The following is a 6,142-nucleotide window of genomic DNA, read 5'->3' as shown; positions in this document are numbered from 1 at the left end:
TCAATATCTAAAGCCATAAGGAAATAAAGGCAGATCTCATCCAACCCCTGAGACCTGCCACTGTGGGGCTTTTTACTTGCCTAAGCGGCCTCAGCCATGGTTATGGACAGACCAGCCCTAAAGTCCCCCGATTCAGCTTCCTCCATGAAAGATGTGCTGATAGGATTAAGACGGTCCTAGAATTATTCCTTCTACCTCCCGACAACATCACTGGTTGAGATCAACAGCACCCCACCTTCAATGCACTTTAAAGCACTGCTTTTTCCTCCTCAGCCGCCTGATGGTTTGCCAGAATCTCCTGGGAGCTGACCAAGAGTCTCTATCCAAGGCCTTGCGGAACTCCTCCCACATCAGAGCTTCAGATCACACTGTCATTACCCATGTGGGCAATGAAGTCCCCCAGCAGAATAAAGGAGTCCCCGGCTGGTGCACCTTCCAGCACCCTAGTAAAGGACTGCACAAACACTGGATACTCTGAAATGCTGTTTGGCACGTAGGCACAAACAAATGTTAGAGCCCATTCCCCTACATGAAGGTGCAGGGAAGCTACCCTCTCATTTTCATGGGAAAACTCCTACACACAGGCACCAAGTCAGGGGGCTAAGAGTAGACCCACACCAACTCGGCACCTCTGTCCATGGGCAACTCCAAAGTGGAATAAAGTCCATCCCCTCTCGAGGAGATTGGTTCTGGAGCCCATGCCCTACATCGAGGTGAGCCCAACTATATCTAGGCTGTATCTCAACCCCATGCACAAGCTCAGGCTCCTTCCCCACCAGAGAGGTTACATTCCATGTCCCAAGAGCAAGCTGCTAGCTATTAGAAATTTAATTCCCTTTAATCAATTCTGAGCTGAAAAGATTTATCAGGTGTTTGGGTGTTTCTAAAATTGGATTCAAAGTAGTTCAACCAAATCTAGAAACTACAGTACAACAGTATCATATTGCTGAAACACTATGCTTCACTATTAAAAATGCCATGATCTCAGATCTAAAAATAGATTAGTCAGACCAAACTGGTACTGTCACTTGTTAATCTTTGCTTAAGCAGCTTTTCACATACGGAATTCTTATATTAATAGCATTAACCATGACTTTAACTAAAGGCCCATATCCCAAAACACATTCCGTGTCAAAGTTTTAGACAGAATGAAAAGGATTAAAAGGAAATACATTGTATCCATTTTGGTCAAACCTAACACGTCACCTGTGCATTAGCTCTCCAAGTATGAGTTAAGTATCACTGTCAAACTACATTTTGGCTCAGTATCTGTAAAAGTGACTGATTTATTGTCATTTTTGTTTTAGAATATGCCAATATTTATTTATTTCAGAAAAGGTTTTAGTGATTTAACCAGTGTACACATATTATAATCTTTACCAAAAGCTGTTTACTTTAGTTTTTTTGTTTTTAATCTAGAGAATTAACACACACATGCATGAATTCATAAATGATTGTCATAATCAGCAGCTCCTAGCCAGACTGCAGGGTTCTCCCGGGCTACTACAGAGTTGTTATACAAACACTCATAAATCCACCCAGAATTAAATAAACCTGTCAGACAGTTCATTACAGTAATTATTTTAATTTTTTGTTGACAATTTAATGATAAAGCAACAGAAAAGAGAGAAAGAGAAAAATGAATAAAAGAGAGAAAAAGAGTGTAAGCTGTTTTTAGAAGACGTGCCATGCCACATTTGCAGCTGAGTGCCCGTCACCTATTCAGCTGACAGAACACTTTGTTTCACCAGTGGCATAGCCCACAGTGTCATGAGCTTTAACAAAAAAATAAATAAATAAAAATACAACCTTCAAACTTATTCATGCAAAAAAGCACACATGGGAACCAAATGAAATTCATATTGATAATTTACAAGTGTGGGCATTAAAAAAAACAATATTTAACAGAAATAAATCTCAATATGCATACACTTACAATAAATATTTTAAAGAGTTGTTTTTGTCTATAAAAACAAACTTTTCCCCCACAAATTTGTCTTTTAATTATGAAAGTGTAGCAACAAGGATTAAGATGTTTGTTTTCAAATGTTTATGCAAAATGTTCCCTAATAAATGTTAACAAGGAATTGATTAAAATGTTTTTGGATAAATATTACTTCTTTACATTGTAGAAAAAAAAATCCACTGTCACTACACATTTCCATCCATCCATTATACTCAACAATAAATATCACCCATGCTCGCAGACATTCACATCCGCTCTTTTTATAAGTGGTATTTAACTTGCATTCTCTATTGCAGATCTTTCAGGAATACAACATAAAAGAGGATTCACACAAACACAAAACAACTATGTTATAAAACAACAAGCCATTATCCATAGCTCCCAAAAGATACTGAACAATTACTGCGGAAAAATAAAATTGCCTTTTATAGTAACTGCAAGAAGAAAAACGATCACTCTCTAAATCAACTAATTTTAGAACTAATAGTTAGTTAGTTAGTCAGTCAGTCAGAGTTAGTTGAATTTTTTTCGATCCCTGCCTATGTCTTTCCACATGCTTCGATCCATCACGGACAATTTCATTTCAGGGACGGAGAGTCCTGTATAAGCCTTCAGCCTGTTGATGTAGGATGTTGCTGGTCATCCTCTTCCTTTGTGACCATGAGCTGGTTCCCAGAATAAAACACAACTGACACATTCCTTCTTGGTTCTGTAACAATGGCCAGCGAAATGAAGTTGTCTGATTTGAATCACCTCTGAGAGGTCACTTGTTTTTCAGTTTATCTTGCTATAGGTCATTTCTAAGAAGAAAGTAAAACCCATTTAATCTATTTTGTTGTGTTTCAGGGAATGACTGTGTCTCTACAGGAAAACACTTCCAACTGTTTTGTTAAAGAGCTTTACTTTTAGTTTCCTTGAGAGTGACAAAAGCAACATTTTGTTGGGTTTGATAATTGTTGACCAATCCTGAGCTATTCTGACACTTAGTTCCTTCTCAGTGGAGGATAGCCATGCTCCGATATATCTGAAATTGTTCATCTGTTTAATCAGGTCTCGTGTGTGCACTCAGTTTCCCAGAAGTATTGTGCACCATTAATTCTGACAGGTTCTTCTGATAGGCATTCCCAGAAAACTCTTTGACAACTCAGCTCATTTCCTTACCTGAGTATCCAAAACATGTGGGTGCAGATTAAATGACACAACTACATAGCCTATCATCGATCTGCATGGTGTTATGTGCACTTATGGACACCTGTATGTTCAAACATGGTGTTAGTGGTGGAGAAATCATGCTTAACATGGAAGTCTAACAACCAAATATCGCATGGGTTCAGATCAGAGAGGCCATTCTTCCAATCAAGCCCCTCCTGGTCATACTGTATGATGCATGGGCACTGAAGTCTCTCAGCAAAATAAAGGAGTCCCCATTTGGAGCACCACCCAACACCACAGCTAAGGTCTCCTAGAAGGCTGGGAAGGCTGCCTGCCCAACCACCCAAGGTGTATGGAATCTACCCTCTCATTTACTGGGGAAAACTCCAAGCCAGCAGGGATATAAGTAGACCTATATACAGTATGTCTGGTGCCTCTCATCATAGGCAACTCCAGAATGGAATAATGTTCAGTCCCTCCTAAGGATATTCGTTCCAGAGCACATGTTGTTCAACAAGGTGAGCCCGACTATATCTAGTCTGTCCCTCTTAATCCCACACACAAGCTCAAGCTCCCATTCCTTCCTCACTAGAGAAGTGACATCCATGTTCCAAGAGCCAGTTTTGGTAAGCCAAGTCTAAAACCATGGCCCCTGCCTTTGGATACTGCCCATGGTACCATGCATCTGACTTGATTTGTATGACCCTTCCTGCAGGTGGTGGGCGCATAGGAAAGCAAACCCATGCAAATGATCTAGGCTGAGCCCCACCAGGCTGCGTGGGTAAAAGCCCTGTCACTAGGTGTTTATTCCCCAAGCTTGGCTCCAGAGAGTGGGGCTCCAACAACGAATATCCGAGCAAGAATCAAGCTCCTTGTTGTCATCTATTCATATGAGGATTTTTTTTTCATCTTTTAATGATACTGTATTATGATGTTTATGAATTCTTCATTCCTGGATTTGAAAACTGATTTTAATTAACTGAAAGTGTTCATTTTGACCTGAGCAGTATTGCATTGGTTAGCACTGTCACTTCACAACAAGAAAACCTCTGGATCAAATCTTAGTCAAGGTTTTTCTTCATGAACTTCATGTCTTCTCTTTGCATGTGCTTATCGACCCCCCCCACCACCCCCACCCCACCCCCAATTCCATTTTCCACAGTCAAAAAAATTAAATCCATCCTATATCCATCTTACGTTTTTCCATGCTTCTGAACTGACCTTGGTGACCTTGGGTGTGACTTTTTGTGTCTCTTTTGACCCTGAAAGTAACTGGTTACCCAACAGGATGCACTGCTCTTTTTGACAAGTGGTTACTGGCATAAGCTTTGGTAGTAAAATTGTCTTCCTCTTCCTAAAAATGTATGATTTGTGAGCATTTGTTCAATGGAAGGAAAGACAAAAACTCAAATCCGAAGACTTCAAAAAAACATTCCTTAATGCGCTGATTATTTATCGCTTTTCAAATGTCTTTTACTCTTTTACTATATCTCAATCTTATCATATTCCATTTTCTTCAGTCTTGCTTCCTTATTCTGTCTTTGTCTAGTCTTGCCTTAGTCGTGCAGAGCTCTCTATATGGCCCTAAGCAATTAAGTTTACTTAGCAGATTTCTTCAACCAAAATACACAGTCACTGCATGGTCCCAGTATAGTTGTACCATGGTGGTGGATCAAAACACTGAGCCTATCCCTCATATTTGGCTTGCAATAATTAAATAAACTTTTACCAACATCCATTGATTCACTTTCCACCTCATTTCCCAACCAAAAAGATTATTAAATTCCTGTCCACCATGAAGTCATTACAATCCTAGACAGGGTAAATGCTAAATTTTCATTGTTTATGGTTACATGTAATACTGGTAATAGAAATTACCCTAAACAAAACAGATTAGTTTAGTGTCTTTGCCCAGAAACCTGTAAACAATCCAACCAAATCAATACAAAATACATTTAGTCGTCAGAAGTGTGACTACCTAACATCCAGGGCCACACTGAAGCCATGCTTTCACTCTTTCACAGTGTATTCACTCTTTTGGATGTATTCTGGGAAACAACTGATCTATATTCTACTCAGCTTTCCCTAATATCATCAATCTCCACTTAAGTTAGTTGATAAGAGGGATGTACAAAACACTAATTTGTGTTTTTGGTGTCACAATGTACATTAGATTCAGGCGTCAGATATTTGAGCGTGACTGGAAAATATTAGATCAAATTACCCAGAGCCACCCATACAAAACTCTGTTGGCGTGCTAAAGCTCACAGAAGATTTTATGATTTAAGCTTGTTGATTCTTGCACTATACTGAATGTGGCATTAAGAAGAAAAAATTGCTCTAAGTCAGAGTGCCAGCAGCTCACAGGGAAACCAGACTTCTTTTTTTTTCTTCTTCTTCTTTTTTTGGATGGAAATGTACGATTTTTATCAGGTAGTAATGACAAAACATTTCCTGAGCATTTTGGTTTTTAGAAAAAGCAAAACTGTAGGTGGATTTTAGTCATGGATACACTCACATAAATGAGCTTATAATTACCAAATTATAGGTGTATACTGCTGCACCTGGTATTTTGACATTTGACATGATGCTATCAATGCAAGGTAAATTGTTCCCGCGGCTAATTTCTTTATGATTCACGTACACTGATTCTGCTTATGAAAGGAGTAAGATTATTTGTTGCAACGAAGTTTATTTATTTTTAATGTGTGTTTAAGCTCTTATACCTTAAATCATCAAAGTTTGCGTAACTTTCACTAAGGGACTGGAGTTTTCTTTTAGAAAATGGCATCTCTTCTGTGAAACATTTGCTCACAAAGTAAAATATATATATATATATATACATTGAGTTGTATTAATTGTGAAAAATAAGCATTAAATGTAAGAATTTTGATTAAAAGGGTGATTAATAGGTGCAAGCAGGGCGAAGGATGTTTTCCATATAGCTGTAAGTTTTAGATGCGTAAAGGGACAAAGGTAGTCTTTTTTTTTTTTTTTTTTGCAAGTGTGAAGATGGCAGCATTC

This window comes from Nematolebias whitei, chromosome 8, assembly GCF_014905685.2.
Source record: "Nematolebias whitei isolate Nwh7 chromosome 8, NemWhi1, whole genome shotgun sequence".
Taxonomy (NCBI): Eukaryota; Metazoa; Chordata; class Actinopteri; order Cyprinodontiformes; family Rivulidae; genus Nematolebias; species Nematolebias whitei.
Note: the sequence above shows the minus strand (reverse complement) of the source record.